Source organism: Mus pahari, chromosome 15 (genome assembly GCF_900095145.1).
Source record: "Mus pahari chromosome 15, PAHARI_EIJ_v1.1, whole genome shotgun sequence".
Taxonomy (NCBI): Eukaryota; Metazoa; Chordata; class Mammalia; order Rodentia; family Muridae; genus Mus; species Mus pahari.
Window position 1 is genome coordinate 35,768,493 of NC_034604.1, and position 19,282 is coordinate 35,787,774.

The following is a 19,282-nucleotide window of genomic DNA, read 5'->3' on the forward strand; positions in this document are numbered from 1 at the left end:
AGACAGACAGACAGACAGACAGACTATGGAGTTCTTTATTCCACTAAGATAATTTCCTGTGAATTAAACATCAGCACTGAAGATGCTTCTGAGTTAGAGACAAGTTTACACGTTCTATATATGGCCATTTTGAATTGCATTTTAACCAAGGTTTGAAATTGTGAATTTATATGTGTTATTTCAGTATGTGTATATGCTGTGGGTATTCAAGTCAAGTTAAACACATCTCCTTAAAATTTTATTATTTCTTTAGGGTGAAAACATTCAAAATCACTTCTCTTAGCTCCTTTCTGAAACATATAATGCTATATATAAGTCAGAATGACTCATGAGGTAAGACATCAGAAATTATTTCTACTAACTGCAACTCACTACTCACTGACTACATAGGCATTACCTCTTCCTGCATCATCTGGTTTACAAGATATTATTCATAATGTCTATAAGATCAAATTTTTCAGATTCTGAATATGTTTGAGACAGTATGCTACTTATCTTTTTATGCCTTCCTTATTCCTTTTACCATAATGGCCTTCAGGTGTTCCAAACTGTCACAGGTAACAGTATTTCATCCTTCATGTCTAAATAATATTCCCGGTGTATGTAAATCACATTCGCTCTTTTTCCATTTTTCAGCTGATAAAAACTTAAATTCTTTCCATACCTTTGCTGTTGTGAACAGTGCTGTGACAAACAGGGGAGCAGAGATGCTTCGTTGGTGTGCTGACTTAATTTCCTTTGTTTATACACCAGTAGAAGGACCACCGAGTCGTGCAGAGTTTTACTTTTAGCTCTTTGGAACTTCTACTGTATTTTTCACTGACTTAAACAATTTATATTCCAACAAAGTTCTTTTCTCCACATCTTCCTCAGTACCTTACCCCAGCCCTGTGTCTGCTGCTGCTTCCTTCAGGATGGGTTATTACTGTATCACACAGGCTTACCCTGAGCCTGTCACTCTTCCCTCTCAGCCTTTCAGAAGCTGAGATGGTAGACATACAGCACCACCCCGTGTGTTTTTTAAGAAGAGGGATTCTTACTACAGTGAGGGGCTATCTTCCTGTGGGTATAATATTCTTTGCCTTGAAAATTAGAGAAATTAGGCATTTCTGTTTGATAATTCCTAGAATTATATAATGTGTTTTGGTCAAACCCACCACCATTCCCTCAGCAGTAATTCCTTCTTTATCCCCCCCCCCACAACTTTCTCCTCCCAGCTTCCTTTATACCCACTGAGTTCTGTGAACATGTGGGTGGGTATGAGATTGTTGAGTACAGGGGAGGCTTAACTACCCATTGACTTATAAATAGGATTTCTCTCTATCTTTAAGAAGCTAAGATGCCATGTTTCTTGCTTCTTGATAGATTCTTGAGACTTAAAAGAGTTTGTGAGAATAACCAACATTGAAGCTTTAGCATAAATTTATTCATGGACATTAATAGAGAGAAGGGCTAGGAAAAGTAGTACACACTCAAGTGTGGATATGAGCTGCTCAACAGGATAGCCTACAGACTTCCTGTTTGATTAACTGATTTCTCCAGGAGTGGTTGCATTATTTGCTTATTATTTTAGTGTGCCTATTAGATTCTGGTTTGAATAATGGTTTTAACCAGCTAGTTTGTAAGTGTTAATATCTAGTCTTCCTGATATTCTCTTTCATCAGCCTGATGCTAAAGTCCTTGGGAAATCCTTGCTTCCTTCACTGTCTTACCAATGAAGATAATGTCTCTAATTTTCAAGGAAAGGAAAATTTTACCCACAGGGAGATAGCCTCTCACTGTTCTGTGCTGTTCAACATGGGAGAATGACATGGTGGAAATGAAATTTTGTCTCTGAGTTCAACTCAGACCCAGAAATTTGTTATCTGAGGCTAGGGCAATGGGAGGTTTTTCTTCAAACTGAGCTTCACTAAGCTTGTACTGGTCTCCATGTCTAAGGCTCAGCTTCTTATTTATTTATCCTGCATAAAGTAGACATGGCTCTCCACACTATACTGTTTGGAGTTTGAGGAGGGGTGATGCGGCCAACTCTTCTTTCCTTCTTCATTACATGCTTGCTTATTGTTACACCGAAGCAATTCTGTGACCTCTTACCTTGTTGGCTTAGCTCTTCCGAAGTTAGTTTCATGCATGAATAGCTGTTCAAATTGATGTTTCTGTAAGGCGATGATTTTTAGAGGGTATTACTCCACAGTACCTTGCTCTGCCTTTTCTTGAGGCAACTACTAATATCATACATTTCCCTACCCTAGGGAAGAGAAGTGACATTCACAGAATGTCTTTTACAAACTCCTTTAGGAAAAAAATCTAATGTTTGATGTCAGTTAGTGTCCCTTAGCCCAGTGTCTCACAACTAACTTATGGATAGATCATGAAAAATACGTAAGTGTATGAAACAGACACATTAATCAGGAAGCGAATTGTTTTCTGATGTGGCCCAGATTTAAAATGAGAAGAGAATAAAATATTTTGAGAAATTTAGTTAATACAAGTTTTTATTTGGTCTTGTAAAACAATTTTGTAAACATGAGGAGAACTGATAGTCCCAGAACCCTGGAGGCAACGAACAACCAAAGACTCAAATACTCTGTAAGTCACAGTCAAAGCTAAGCACAGAGGTCAGAGGGTGCGCAAAGCAGTATTCCCAGCATGCTTCTTTTTGAGGAAGTAATTAAGCAGTTTAGGAATGGAGGAAGCTCCCTCAATTCAGTAACATGGAAACGCTGGGTTAAACTTAAATGAACAGAACTGACGAAGTCGCTTCATTGCTTCTCTTAGCGCCTGTGTTGGGATGCTGTGCATGCTGTGGGTTTGTAAGATTTATGTGCATTTCTGTGGATCAATCGGTTGTCTACACATATCTCGCTGTATATTCAGAATGTATTTTAAAGGTACACACAATGATTATTGTATCTGGGCTATTATACTTTTGACATTTTAATAAAGAAGATTTTTACACAGTTTGAGGGTAAAGATGAATTTGCAATGTGCTCTCACATAGTTCTCTCTTACTCTGGTTTTCTTCCGTCTTTAACTCCTATGGGGAATCACTTTTATTAGTTTGTTTTTATCTTTCATACTGATTTTTCAAGAAGCACACATTGATATTGTTCTCTCTCTCACACACATACACACTCATACACACCATTTATATAAAATATAGGATGCAAAACCTTACCATAGGGTACAAACACCTTTCTTGGTATCTTATACCTTTTGTTTATTGATATTAGAACTCCAGGTCTCCTTTCTTTAAGTAATTGAATAGAACAGTGGAACATGCTCCTCTAACCATCTACATCAGTGTCTGCCTAGTTCACATTTACATTATTTCCACACATTTTCTGTTAGTAGTGTCATTGCAAAGATGACCTAATACATATGTTTTATATAATGCCAGTATTTCTTTAAGATAGACTCCTGCTGCAATGCCATAAAGCTCAGGTTGGCAGAGAATACTCAGAGATCTGTCTGCCACCATGACACATTTAGAAAGAGGGAAAACAGAATGTTGTTATAACTTCTGCCTATCTCTTTAGTATAATAAATGCATCTTAGTCTGTGTTTTCTTTTATTAAAAATGAGATAGATCATTTTTTGCCTATAGTGTGTTTGTACCTCTTGCCAATCTTTCTATTAGATTGCCAGCCAGCCTTTGTTTCCTGGTTTTCAAAAGCGGCTTTTTGTATGTTTTGCACAGACCATGAAGTTGTATTTTTCCTCTTGTTCAGTTCATATTTTTTCCACATTATTTATGGTGTTTTATTTTTCTGTGCAGAAATTTAAACATACATAGTTTCATTTATGAATTTTTCTTTTATAGCTAATAGATTTTTGATTCATAGTTAAAGGTTTCCCTGCTGCTAGATTTGAGGAGAATTAATCACCTCCCCTTGCACTTGTATTAGTTTTATGCATAGCTAATCTTTCAATGTTAACTGCTGAGCTAATCAGTTACTTCTAGCTCGATAAACACATTTTGGCTTGTTTTTTAACGGTAACTCCTTGTCCATTGTGGTTCGAGATATTCCTTTCTGCAGACTGCAGAAAGAGTGAAAGGCAGGCAAATAAAGATAGTGCAACCCATCACTTTCCTTCTGAAGCCGACTTATGCACATACTGATTAAGATTGAGAACTTGAGTGTCAATAGACACAATGTCTCAAATGATATTTACATTTTCTAGCATCTCATCAAACCCGTCTTAGTTCTGTCATGGCACCAAATTTATTGTGCTTAGAATTCTTAGTTTCCTATTCTGATTTTTAGATGGTAGGGGAAGAAATGACATCTTTGGTGTTCTGTGAGAGCTGCAGTATGTAGAACAGGGTACTCAAAGGAGCTGCAACCATGTAATGATAAAAAAAAAAAAATAGTGCAGCGACTCCACAGCATGATGCAAAAGCACAGGAAGTGTAGAAGAAGAAGATGCAGCCCAAACATTGCCTCTGATAACTGGTCATCTACATCATTGTGTAACCTATAGATCAAAACTCTTTTGGCAAAGCTCTGTTTTCAAAAGTATTTACATACAATTCATGGCAGTAATTACAGTTATGAAGTAATAACAAAAATAATTCTGTGGCTATAGTACCACAACATAAGGAATTGAATTAAGAGGCTGCAGCATTGGGAAGGTTGAGAACCACTGGCTAACACAAAGTAAAACTCAGAAGAAAAAAACAATTCAGGTGTTGTGGTCCATAATATTCAGCCTACAGGGCACAGGGAAATAGAGGGTGTTAATAATCAAGGAACATCAGTGGAGAATTGGCTTTCAGGTGGACACTATGAAGAATTTAACCTGCCAAGTGTTCGGTAGAAGGATCCATGCCACTGATGATGTGAAAATGATCCAGACAACATAAATGGACATAGACCTTCCACAAGGCCAAATTGTCAGTTGATACAGGAGCATGATAGTCATCCTAGAAATGCATGTCAACATCTGAGATCCCATTGCATTCTGGTCAGAATAATGATCACTAAAACAAGCCACCAAACTGGTGAGGATGTGGAACAAACAGATCCCATGTTTACTGCTGTGGGAATGTCAATAGGGCTGCTACCATGGGGATTCGGAATGGAGGTTTCTCAGAACCTAAAACTAAGACTTTCATATGATCCGAGCTTACCACTTCTAGATATATACACAAAATAATCAGCTACTTCATATAATAATACATAGTGCCTGCATATCAACAATTATCAGGACACAATTCTCAAATTATGGGGTTGGGCATGCCTCCATGCCCATCCGCAAGTGAATGGATAAAGAAAACGCAGAATGTATGCATGGTGGTGTTTATGCAGCCCTGAAGTCAGCCAACAAATGTTTCAAATGTAGTTTTGGCAAAACCAGTAAGAAGCTTGTCTCTGCAGACAACTCTGATTGTACCACTTTCTATGCATAAGACATCATCTAAGTTCCTAGTGAAAAGTGTTCTTTTAAGGACTGAGTGAGATAGTTGGTCTGAAGCTCTCAATATGTAATATAGTAGGAAAGGTGATAGCAAAATGCATTAATGTTCAAAATGTGAGAGGAGAAATAAGATTGTTAAAAGAATACAGGAGAAATTCTTGCAACCTGTGTTTAACAATGTAGTACTGGATATCTTTCACAAAGTGCTAGGAACGTTTTTGTTTTACAGAAAAAGTACTATCAAATGTAAGCAAGCAAAAATCAGAAAATTTTTGTGCACTAAAGGAAAATATCAATATGTGAATAAACAGAATAAAGGATGAGATCGTTGCTTGAAAATTACATATCTGATACAGCTCAAAGTGTCTATAACCTCATCATTTAACAATGAAGGGACAAATAGTTCAATCGCAAACTTGGAAAAGTGTAGCACTGGACTAGAGTTATGGAGCATCATAAAAGAGATTAAACTCTACTTCTAGCAACTCATGTGCCTGAAAGCCCACTAACGGTGAGGCAGGAAGGGTAGGTGGGTCATACACAACTGGAAGTCAGAGGAAGGTTACCTTCAGTACCCAGATCCTATAGTAATGTCCTAACCATCATATGGACTTGCCTGGCTTATACTTTGAATTGTACAACTCCCTTCCAACAAGCAGAAAAAAACATGACCATGTCAGGAAAGAAAACATCATTCCAAGGTGACATTAAGGATGTCACCAATCATATAAGGACTGATGTATGTGAAATGTAACTCATGCATATGATTGTAACACAGAGGATTGTGGAATGGCACAGGCATAGTAAACATTTATATCATCTAGAGATGTTAATCACTTAAGTCAGTAAAAGAAAAGCACCCCCCTTCAGGAAACTCACATTTTTACTTTGATAGTTAAAATCCCCTAAGCCCAGAGGGACCTCTTGAGCTACCTGCTTGCTGGATCACTCTCCAGTCTAAGAGCTTTTTTTATGCTTTTATTTCTACCTTCAATGCTATACTTTCCATACACTGTTCTGTTTCTTGCTCAATTCTCTGTTCTATTCAAGCAGCCTATACACTTTGAAAGACCTTCTAGGCCCCTTCTGTCTGATACCAATACAAGTTTACTAAGGAATGAATGCTTTATTCTTGCAGTCGAGAGTGTGCTCTATTCTTCCTCTTCATACTTGTACAGAAGTGGTTCTCCTGTGTTGAAACTAATATTTGGAATTTTCAAAAAGAAGGAAAAAAATTTAATAACACTCAACATAGAAGAACTTTGGTTGGGAGAAATATTAAAATTCATTCAAAAATCACAGAAATCCCAATTTGACATAGTTTAACCAAAATAATTATCTGATGGACATCATCAGTTCAGCTCCTGACAGAACCTCATCCTGGGACACAAACAGTGACATCAGGACCAGTTCTTACTCTGTTCATCTCTTAGTGCTGTCTCCATGTGCTTGAGTGGGTGCCTTTTAAAGCTGTACCAGTATCCCTTTGGGAACAGTTACATTGCAGAAAGAGTGGCCTACAGGTGGAAAGTGCTCGGTAATTAGAATGTACACAGATTTGTCTTCTGGGTATGCTGTGAACTCACACAAATATTCCATATAACATCACACTAATATAAAAGTTAAATGGATAGCTCACCAAGAAGAACATTTGGCTGGGCAGAAATGATGTTGCAAGGCTCCTCTCTGGGGTTCACTGTGACATTCTTCTGCTGTGGCAGGCTGGGGAATTAGTCCAATCTACCAGTCCCAGTGATCAGACCCTGGGGGCTTCATCTACTTTTTGGCTTCCATTCTGCCACTGTTTCATTTTATTATAATTTAGTAGTCTCTTCTATCCTGTAGATTATGCTAGCCTCAATTAAGATTAATTAGCATAGAATTTGATCCTTTCCTGATGTCATTGATCCATTTGGGATGGGAGCTTAGGGGAGTATTATTTAAGTTCCTGTAATTCAAAACAGGCTCTTGCGTGAGGTCTAGTTTGAAGGTTTCAGGATGGGAGAGACCATTCTCTGGGGAATGGTCTCTTGATTCAAGAAAGAGAATTTGGGTAGGAATTTGGTAGTGAAGGTGTATCCTGGAGGTCTAATTCCATTTGGTTTTTTGTTGTTGTTTGTTTTTGTTTTTTTGGTTTTTGAGACAGGGTTTCTCTGTATAGCCCTGGCTGTCCTGGAACTCACTTTGTAGACCAGGCTGGCCTTGAACTCAGAAATCTGCCTACCTCTGCCTCCTGAGTGCAGGGATTAAAGACGTGCGCCACCATACCCACTCCAATTCCATTTGTAATGTCAGTATGTCCTTCACAGGTTGCCATTTTTTTTGTACTACCAGGACTCAGTTTAAGGTTAGCCTCATATGTTGGGCATGTACTTTAGATCAAAGCAATTTTTAAGATCAATTAATTTTTTAGTGCCCATCTGGGACATCAGATACCATGATAGCTTGTCATTCCCTATTTTATATACCAGTCACACATAAGACTACAAGTTTTTTTGTTTTATTTTGTTTTGTTTTGTTTTTACCAACTTTAATTTCTTGCCCTCAAGTTTTCCATTTAATTTGACTGCCTGTTGCATTATCATCTAGCTGAGGGCACATAGCTGCAATAGCGTCATACATTGACTCAAGCAAAGGAGTTGGTTGCTTCAATTCCTGGACCTTTTGCATGACTACAATTCTGAGCAAAAGCTGTTTTGCTATTATTAATTGTAACTCTTCATCTCTATTAACTTTTATAGTCTGTCCCTCTTCTTCCCAGATTTTATATAACCAGTTGACTTCAGTTATTTCTTTCTGAAAAATCTTGTATTAGGTCTTGGAGTTCTGATCCACAGCAGTCCTAATTCTTCAGGGTTTGCATTTTCAATATCTAGAGACACTTTTTGATGTCCTGAGGTGATGGAGGGTGGGGGTAGGGTGGGTAGTAGTGTATTTTAATATAGTAGAAGGGCTTGCCTGCTATAGCTCATTAGTGGATGTGGAAATTACACTCTCACTAAGCTCTTTGCCTCTGCATAAGTCTCTATGTTTATGGTAGTTTTTCATGAGAATAACTGGTACCTCCTTTTTATTTGTTTTTGCCAATATGGGTTCAACTAGTTTGGTGTTTTTGAGCATAACTTGTATATCATGTGAAAGTTTCACTGGTAATTTCTTTCTGACCATTCTATCGACATTTTTCCCATATGTTTTTTGCCTAATCACCTAAGTCATCTTAAATAATCTCGGGAGCATTTCCAAAAGTCAAGTAATGAGGGTAGCCAGCCTGAATAAAATCTTAACCTTCTCTTTATAGATATACCGAGATAATTTAGACCCCAGGAATTTTAGAGGAACTTTTGCCAGCTCCCTCTCTGCCCAATTAAATAATTGTTTAGTCTGGCAACCATGCATCCAGTGGAATACTGCCGACCACACCAAATGAAGAGAGCATGGCCTACAGGCTCTAAGGTGCCAGGCAATTAGGATGTTCACGCGAGATGTGGCTTTTGAATATGGTTGGTTTGTACACACAAACATTCCTTATAATATCATGCTACTATAAAAGTTAAACAGAAATCTCCCCAAGTGGAGAACAGTAGTTGTAGTTTGTCCAGGAATGCTGCTGCTGCAGGGTTCCACTTCGGCATCTTTATTGGTGATGACTCTTAGGAAGCATGCTGTGAAGTTCTTCAGCTTGGCCAGTTGAGAGAATGGCATTGATAGAGGTTCAGGAAGGCCTTGAGAGTGTTGCCCTGCACAAGCCCAACAACAGTGTTGGAAGTTCAACAGCCAGTGAGACCTGAGCCACGCACAGTCTCAAGTCCTCTGGGAATCATCCCAGAGACTAGAGAAACCAAGTCTTGAGAGCAGTTAAGGGATGGTGAAGAACATTCCCAAAGTTCCAAGGTTGTATAATTACATTGGCCAATAGCTTTGTATTAACAGGGTTTGCAGCTTGGAGCTGGTTCATTAGCATATCCATATCACTTTGGGATTGCCTTATTTGAATATCAAGGTCTGTCTTGAGCTAGGCTGCATCTGAGCTGCCTGGTGGCCTGCCAGGGGCTTGCTGCTGAGGTCTAGCTCTTATCAGAGCTGCCTGGTGGCAATCTCAGGCATCATAGTATTTCAAATCATATAAAACTTCCTTTGAGCAACACAAAATGGTTTCAGAGTTTCACAAAATCGGTTTTAGGTTATGTTCCTAATGCGCACCTCCCCTCTTGACATCAAGGATAGCATAGTGCTCATCTGTACAAGAGAACATAGGTAGCGGACAGGCCAATAGGACTATGCTAATAATAATGTCTTAGTATAGAGAGCAAAGCAAAGTTATATTCTCATGAAAAACAGCCCTGGTCTTTCCTGGCCATTTTATATAGGTCCTTGTTCTAATTAAGAAGATTTGGGATTAGAGCCAGCCAGACTTCTGAGTAGAGTGGAGAGTGGAGGGGGGTGGAGGGGGGGGGAGTAGGGGAAGCTTCCAGTAGCATTAGCTTTCAGGATGGGGCCAAGAAGAAGGATCAGAGGCTCCTTAACTAACAAAGGAACAAAAAGAAATGGATTCAGATAGGCATGCTTGTGTGTGTGTGTGTGTGTGTGTGTGTGTGTGTGTGTGTGTGTGTGTATCCAGCAACAACTCAGAAGTAGAGAAAGGAGAAAGGAAGCAATATGGAGACCTATGTTGAACAGATGGGGAAGGGTCACAGGAATAAGCTTTTGTGATTATCATAATAAAAGTACAATTAAGAAAGTGTTAATAATGAGCCTTATGTGCCAGGTGCTGCCCTGTGTAGTCACCATAGTAAACATACCAAATTAGGTTTATTTCCCATGTCGATTTAGTGAAGAAGTTCTCTATGCTTTTATTTTTATTTATTTTAATTTAATTTTTAAAATTTTGTTTATTTAAATGACATTTCTGTCACACTTTTCTCTCCTCCTGTCCTCCCAATCCCTCTCTCTTACTTCACCTCCCCCCCTTGCTTCTCCCTTCTTGCAAAGGCAGGCAACAGAGACAGATAGAGTCCCTGCACCAGTTGGTAGGAGGGCCACTTGAAGACAAAGCTGCACACCCGTTACAGATATGTTGGGTACCTAGGTCCTTTACATGTGTGCTCTTTAGTTGATGGTTCAGTCTGTGAGTGGGTATGGACCCAGGCTTGTCACTTCTGCAGGTTTTCTTGGGCTGTTCTTGAGCCCCCTTTCTCCACATTCTCTTCAGGGTATGCTGTCACTTAAGTTCTTGAACTTTCAGAAGGGTGTGAGGTAGAATGTTAGAGTTGCTTTAACTTGCATTTCCCTGATGACTAAGGATGTTCAACATTTCTTTAAGTGCTTTTCGGACATTCAAGATTCCTGTGTTGAGAATTCCCTGTTTAACTCTGTACTACAGTTTTTAAGTGGATGATGTGGTTTGTCGGTGTGCGATTTCTGAGTTCTCTATATATTTTTGATATCAGTCCTCAGATGTAGGGTTGAAAAGATCTTTTCCCAATATGTTGGCTGCCATTTTGTTCTATTGATTATGCCTTTACCTTTTAGAGGCTTTTCAGTTTTATGAGGTTCCATTTATTGATTGTTAATCTTAGTGCCTAAGCTGGTGTTTTGTTCAGGAAATTTTCTCAGGTTGTATATTGAAATTTTTGATTCAATTGGACTTGAGTTTTGTGAAAGGTGATAAATATGGATTTATTTGCATTTTTCTACATGCGGATATCCAGCTAGACTATCACCATTTGTTGAAGATGCTTTCTTTTTTCCATTGTATAGTTTTGGCTTCCTTGTCAAAAATGAAATGACCATGGGTATATGAGATTATTTCTAAGTCTTCTATTTAATTCACATCAATACCATAGTTTTCACATCAATACCATAGTTTTTATTAATATTCCTCCATAGTACAGCTTGAAATTAGGGATAGTGATACCTCTAGAAGTTCTTCTTTTGTACAGGATTGTTTTAGCTTTCTTGTTTTTTTGTTTTTTGTTTTTTGTTTGTTTTTTTTTAACATATGAAGTTAATTATTGTTCCTTCAAGATCTTTAAAGAATCATTTTGGAGTTTTGATGGGAATTATGTTGAATCTGTTAATTGCTTGTGTTAAGATGAGCATTTTAACTATGTTAATTTTACTTATTCATGAGCATGGGGGATATTCCCATCTTTTGATCTCTACTTCAATTTCTTCAAAGATTTAAAGTTCTTGTCATGTATGTTTTTACTTGCTTAAATAGAGTTACACCAGGTATTTTATATTATTTGTGTCTATTATAAGGGATGTTACTTGATTAATTTCATTCTCAGCGAGTTTATTGTTAGTATAAAGGAGGACTTTTTTTTATTTTTTATTTTATTTATTTATTTATTTATTTATTTATTTATTTATTTATTTATTTATTTTAGTTAATTTTGTACCCAGCCACTTTGCTGAGGTCTTTATCAACTATAGGAGTTCACTCGTAGAAAATTTTCAGGCCAGTTATGCATACTGTAATCTACTTAGTAAGTAGTGATGCTTTGATTTATTTCTTTCCCATTTGCATCCCCTTGATCTCTAGTTGTAATATTGCTCTAGCTAAAACTTCAAGTACTATACTGACTAGATAGAGGGTAGACAGCCTTGTCTTGTTTCCAATTTTAGTGGTATTTCTTTAAGCTTCTCTCCATTTAACTTGATGTTAGCTATTGGCTTGTGGTTTATTGCCTCTATTGTATGTACATATGGATCTCGTGTCCCTGATCTCTTTAAGACTTTTATCAGGAACAGGTGTTGAATTTTGTCAAAGGCTTTTTTAGCATCCAAATGAGATTATCTAATGAGATGATTTTGTTTTCCAGGCTGTTTATAGGGTAGATTACATTGATGGATTTTCATGTGTTGAATCATCCTGGCATATCTGGGATAAATCTTATTTTTATCATGCTGGATGATCTTTTTGATATGTTCTTGCAGTCAGTTTTTGAGTATTTTATTGAGTATTTTTGCATTCATGTTCATGTGGGGAATTGCTCTGAAATTCTTTTCCTTTATTGAATCTTTGTGTAGTTTAGGTATCAGGGTGACTCCTCACAGAATGTTTGGCAATGTTCTTTCTGTTTCTATTTTGTTGAATAGTTTAAGGAATGTTGGCATTAGATCTTCTTTGAAAGTCTGGTAAAATTCTGTGCTGCAACCATCTGGCCCTGGGCTTTTTTTGGTTGGGAGACTTTTAATGAATGCTTCTATTTCCTTATGGGTTCTAGGTATATTTAAATTACTAACTGATTTTGATTTAATTTTGCATGGTATCTATCAAGAAAATCATACTTTCGTTTAGATTTTCCAATATGTAGAGTACAGGTTTTCGAAGTAAGACCTAATGATTCTATGGATATCCTTGGTTCCTGTTATTATATCTCATTTTTCACTTCAGATATTGCTAATTTGGATATTCTTTCTCTGTCTTTTTCTTAGTTTAGCTAAGGGTTTGTCTATTTTCTTGATTTACTCTAAGACCCAGCTCTTGGTTTCATTAATTCGCTGTATTGTTAAATGTGGTGGTTTGAATATGCTTGGCCCAGGGAGTGGCACTATTAGGAGGTGTGGCCTAGTTGGAATAGGTATGGCCTTGTGGGAGAAAATGTGTCCTTGTAGGTGTGGTCTTTAACACTCATCCTAGTTGCATGGAAGCCCATCTTCTCCTAGTTATCTTTAGAACAAGAGGTAGAACTCTCATCTCCTCCACCACCATGCCTGCCTAGATGCTGCCATGCTTCCCACCTTAATCTTTATGGAACAAACTTCTGAACCTATAAGCAAGTCCCAATTAAATGTTGTCCTTTATAAGAGTTGCCATTGTCATGGTGTATCTTCACAGCAATGAAACCCTACGACATTATCTTTATTTTTAATGTATTGATTTCATCCCTGAGTTTAATTATTTCTGCCTCTTTGGTATATTTGCTTCTTTTCTGTTCTAGTACTTTTAGGTATGCTGTTAAGTTGCACCAATAAGATCTGTCAAATTTCTTTACAAAGGCACTTATTGCTATGAACTTTAATTTTTTCATTAAATTATATTATTTATTTACATTCCAAATGTTATTCCACTTCCTTGTCCCCTCTTCCAGAGGACTTCACCCCATCACCCTCCCCTTTGCCTCTTAGAGGGTGCTATCCCACCCCAACCCTATCATCTTAACACTGCTTTCAATATATTTCATAAGTTAGGGTAAGTTGTATCTTCATTTTCTTTGAATTCTAGGAAGTCTTTAATTTCTTTCTTTGTTTCTTCCCTGATCAAGTGATTATTATGTAGAGAGTTGTTCAGTTTCCATGAGTTTATAGGCTTTCTGTTGTTGTTAAAGTCTAATTTTAATCCATGATGGTCTGAAAAGATACAAGGAAGGGGTTATTTCAATTCTCTTGTGTCTGTTGTAACTAAGTCTATGATCAGTTTTGGAGACGGTTCCATGGGGTGCTAAGAAGAACATATATTCTTTTATGCTTGCTTGAAATCTTCTGTAGATACCTGTTAGATGTATATGATTAACAATCCCTGCCAGTTTAATCATTCCTTTGTTTAGTTTCTGTCTTGATGACTGGTCCATTGGTGAGAATGGGGTGATGAAGTCTCCCAGTATTAATGTGTGATTTAAGCTTAAGTAATTTTTCTTTTATGAATTGAGTAACCTTGCATTTGGGGCATAGATATTCAGGATTGAACCATTATCTTGGTGAATTACTTGATGGGTATAAACTGTTCTTCCCCATCTCTTCTGATTAATTTTGGTTGACAGTCTATTTTATTAGATATTAGAATGGATACTCCATCTTACTTCTTGAATCCATTTGCTTGGAAAATGTTTTTTAAGTTCATTACTCTGAGATAATGTCTATCATTGTTGCTCAGGCATGTTTCTTGTAAGCTACAGAATGACAGATTCTGTTTTCACATCGATTCTCATAGCTTGTGTGTTTTTATTGGAGAACTGACTCAATTGATATTGAGTGATATTAATGGCCAATGATTGTTAATTCCTGTTACTTTAATGTTAGTGGTAGAAGTGTATGTGTGTATGGCCATGCTCTTCCCTTCTTTTGGATTTGTTAGTGTGGAGTTATTTATTTCCTGTATTTTTCTTAGGTGTAATTAGCCTCCTTGGGTTGTGATTTTTCTTCTAGTATCATTTATAGGACTGAGTTTGTGACTAGACAATATTTAAATTTGATTTTGTCTTGGAATATAGTGGCTTTTTTACAGCTATGGTGATTGAGTTTTACTGGGTAAAGTAATCTGAGCTGGAATCTGTGTTCTCTTAGAGACTGCAGGAATCTGCCAAGGCCTTTCTGACTTTTAGAGTCTCTGTTAAAAAGTTGGGTATGAATCTGATAGGTCTGCTTTTATGTGTTACTTGGCCTTTTCCCCTTATAGCTTTAATATTCTTCCTTTGTTCAGTAGATTTAGTGTCTTTATTATTATGTGGCAAGAGAATTTTCTTTTTTGGCCCAAAATATTTCATGTTCTGTTAGCTTCTTGTATGTTTTTAATTAATTAATTAACTAATTAATTAATTAAGTTTATGTCCCAACTGATGCTTCCTTTCCTGGTCTCCCTCTCCCACAGTCCCTACCCCCTTCTTTCCTACCCATCACTTCTGAGACGGTGATGTACCCCTGGGTATCCCTGACCCTAACACATCAAGTCTCTGTGGGGCTAGGTGAATCCTCTCTCACTGAGGCCAGGCAACAGCTTTAGGCATAGCTCCTGTTCCAGTTGTTCAGAAGCCACACGAAGACCAAGCTACAGGTCTGTTACATATGTTCTGGGGGCCTTGGTGCAGCTTGTGTTTTCTGTTTGGCTGGAGGTTTAGTTCTGAGAGTCTACAAGGATCCAGATTAGTTGACTCTGTCTTTCTGGGAGTTGCTATCCTTTTTTAGGACCTCAATCCTTCCCCCAAATCTTCCCTAAGAGTCACCAAGCTCCATGTTCTGTTTGGCTGTGTGTTTCTGCATCCCTCTGAGTCAGCATCTGGATAGAACCTCTCTGCAAACAGCCATTTTCCAGCATAACAGAGTAACATTAATAGTGTTAGAGATAAGTGCTTGCCAATGGGATGGGTCTCAAGTTGGGCCAACTAGTTGGTTGGCCACTCCTTCAGTCTCTGCTCCATCTCCCATGCCTGGGTGTCTTGTAGGACAGGATAAATTTTGGGTTAGAAGTTTTGTGGGTTGGTTGGTGTCCCTACTGCTCCACTGGAGTTCCTGCCTGGCTATAGGAGGTGGCCTCTTCAGGTCCCATATCCCCACTGCTTTAAGTCTCAGATAAGGTCACCCTCATTGATTCTTGGGAGCCTCCCCTAACCCAGGACTCTGGGAGGTCCTCCCAATGCCCTACCCCTACAACTCCATGTAGGTCTGCAGATTTCCATTCATTTTCATGGCCATATGTCTATTTCTCCTGTCTCTCTCCATACCTGATCCTGAATCCCCTCCCCCAATTCCCAAGGAATTAAACTTGGGTCCTCTGAAGAGCAGTCAGTGCTCTTATATGCTGAGCTATATCTCCAGTCCCTTCTTGTATGTTTATAGGCATCTTTTTCTTTAGGTTGAGTTAATTTTGTTCTATGACTTGTACCAATCATTTTCTGGACCTTGGAGCTGAAAATCTCCTTCTATTCCTATTAATTTGAGGTTTGGTCTTTTCATAGTGTCTCCATATTCCTGCACGTTTTATATCAGGAACTTTTTAGGTTTGACATTTTCTTTGATTGATGTATCAGTTTCTTCTGTGGTATCTTCTATGCCTGAACTTCTCTCTTCCATTTCTTGTATTTTGTTGGTGATGCCTGTATCTGTTGTTTCTGTTGTCTTTCCTAGGTTTTCCATCTCCAGGATTCTATCAATTTGTATTTTCTTTATTGGTTCTACTTCCACTTTCAGGTTTTGAGCAGTTCTATTTATTTCCTTGACCTGTTTGATTGTATTTTACTTTATTCAATTAAGGGATTAATTCATTTCCTTTTTAAAGGGCTCTTTCATCTTTATAAGATTGAATTTAAGGTCATTGTGTGTGTGCTTTATGTGTGTTGGAATATTTAGAGCTGGTTTTAGTAGAATGGCTAGGCTCTGGTGGTACCATATTGCCTTGACTCTTGGTGATTGTGTTCTTATGCTGACCTTTAGCCACATAGTTGTACGTTGTTCCAGGTAGCCACTGGGAATGCAAGTAGAGTTTTGGCTTGGCAAATGAATTATAGGGGAGCATGTGCAGCTCACCATTGTTGGATTTTTGGTGTGCTTTAGGCAGACATAGAAGACAGGAGATTTAGGGGTAGAGTTTTAACTGATAGTCCCTGTGCCAGCTAGTGCCCAGGGATTTGAATTTGGGCAGAACTGTGGTCCAGAAAGTGGAATTCACAGAACAAAGTTCACTTTGCTGTTACTCAGTGTTACTAAGGGGTTCTGGCAAGCAAGGAGCTAGGGGAGGAGTCCTATCTGGTTTTCCAAGATGCTGGCAGTCCTCTGGGATTGCAGGCAAAGCCATGTACTAGACAATGAACCTCCGGGAACTGCATGAAGCTTACCTCTGCTGGGCTTGCTCCAGGGGAACCCAGCAGGCTAGGCATTGGTGTAAAGCATCTAGTCTGGATGTTTGTGACACTAGCAGGCTTCTGGGAAGGCGTGCCGTGTTAAGGCCCTAAAATGGAATGCAGGATACAGGGTGCAGTTCACCACTTCAGGGTGTACCTGAGGGGACCTGGCAGGTAAAGAGCATGGGTCAGAGTCCTACCTACTTATCCCAGATATTGGCAACCCTGGTTGTCCCTATTGCTAGCAGCACTCCAGAAATTCAGGCAAAGCAGAGCAGTAGGCCAGATGATGTCTTTATTTTTATCCAGTCCTTCCTTGATATTTTACTGTGAAGACTATTCCTCTTGCCACTCCATTGGAGAGTGTCTCCTTGAAGCTAGAGACACTGAACTTAGAATTGGTTGCTTATGCCTTCCAGCCTTGCTTTGTAAATCACGAGCCATTGCAGCACACACTATATCTGAGCACCTTCTGTGTGACAAACTCTGTCTGCATGAACGTCACTTAATTTTATCCTTGAACACGCCTTCTCCACCAATGAGGAAAATGATGCCCCAAAGACACAGAATTTGAACCAAGAACTGGTGATCATCACTGTGACCCTTCTCTCAAAATAAATAAAACATCTTAGGAATTGCACGTTTCATTGCTACTGTCCTCATAGTAAAAACATTAAGTATGTCTTTACTTGGAGAAAAGGTGAGAGCCATCCTGATTCTTATTTTTCCCAGAACACTTCATGAGTCTCTTTATTAGATTTCTTTTCTAATGCCAAAAGTTTAGTGCCCCCCCCTCCTGTTTATTTCTCTTCCTGGAGATGACTTTGTTACGAGTATGTGATTTGATCCCATCAGATAGAGTCTCCAAGGTTCCTTGATTTGTGCTGAGTCTGAAGCCCTAGGGATGTGCATCAATGCAGACCCCTTGATTTTCACATGCCAAGAAGGAAAAAAAAATCAATCTCTATCCTCCAGGGACAGAAGTGTTGGTGTTAAAAGTCATTCCACACCTCAACACTTATTTTTTGTCATTGATTTTCTTTAGGAAGGTCATTATTGTAGGACACCATTATATATGGCATCTATGAGATAATATTACCTACAAAAATAACAATGCACATATCATTATTATATATTATATTACATACTTGCATATATTAGTTTACCAGTATTTCCTGAGAATGAGAGATGATGCAAGCTCTTGGAAAGCATCAACAAGCCAAGTTTTCAAAGAGCTTTCAATCTAGCAGGAAGAGACAAAAATAAATCAACCAATTGTAAACATAGTACAGGAATACATAAAACAGAATATTGCTCAGTGGTGAGGCTATTTACAAGTAAAGCCTAAGAGAGAAGGGGGGTGGGAAAATTAAAAAATGAGGCTAGAAGGAAAACAGGGAGTGAGAGCACAGAGCATCTGAGGACCAATGGAAGGAACTTGGCCTGTATTTTGAATGAAATAAGAGTTGAAGAGAAGAGAATCTTGTACCATCCTTTACATGAAAAAATTCCGTTTAAGATTAGATTGTTGAATAACTGATGTAAAAGGAGAAGAAAATCTATTTGTAGATTGTCAGAGAAATATCTCATGTTAGATGTGGCAGTCGCTATAGACATGTTGAAAAGAAGTGAAGTCCTGGGTAGGTGCTTAGAATTTCTCAACAGATCTGATGGGAAACACACAGAGCAAATGGCTATGTATAAACAAAGATTTGTAAAGAAGAGTTTTAGGAGGAAAAATTGGAGTTTTCTGCCTTCATTCATTCATTCAATCAACAACCAATAAGTATATAATGTGAATCACATATTCGTCACTAACTTTCCAAGAGATACAAAAGAAAGTAGTGTGGATAGATAGAGTGAGAATGCAGATGAGGAAATAGAGAGTCAAGAGTTGACGCCATTTGCACTCATCCTGCTAGATGTGACTTGAATACATTAACAAAATCAGAAAAAAATTAGAAAAGCATGATGGTTTGTTTATTATTCATATGTTCTTCAATATCAGGTAAATTTAAAAAAGCATCATTCTGACTCATTATATACTTTCTGTGAACACTTCTCTCATATATATATATATATATATATATATATATATATATATATATATGCAATGTAGTTTGATCATATCCACTCTTGTTCTAGTTTCCTTCATTATGTTGTTGTGATGAACAGGATAACCAAAAGCAACTTAGGGAGTGGAAGGTTTACTTCAGCTCACAGATTGTACTCATTAAGGGAAGTCACGTCTTGAGCTTAAACATAACCTGGAGGCTGAAACTGAAACAGAGACCATGGAAGAA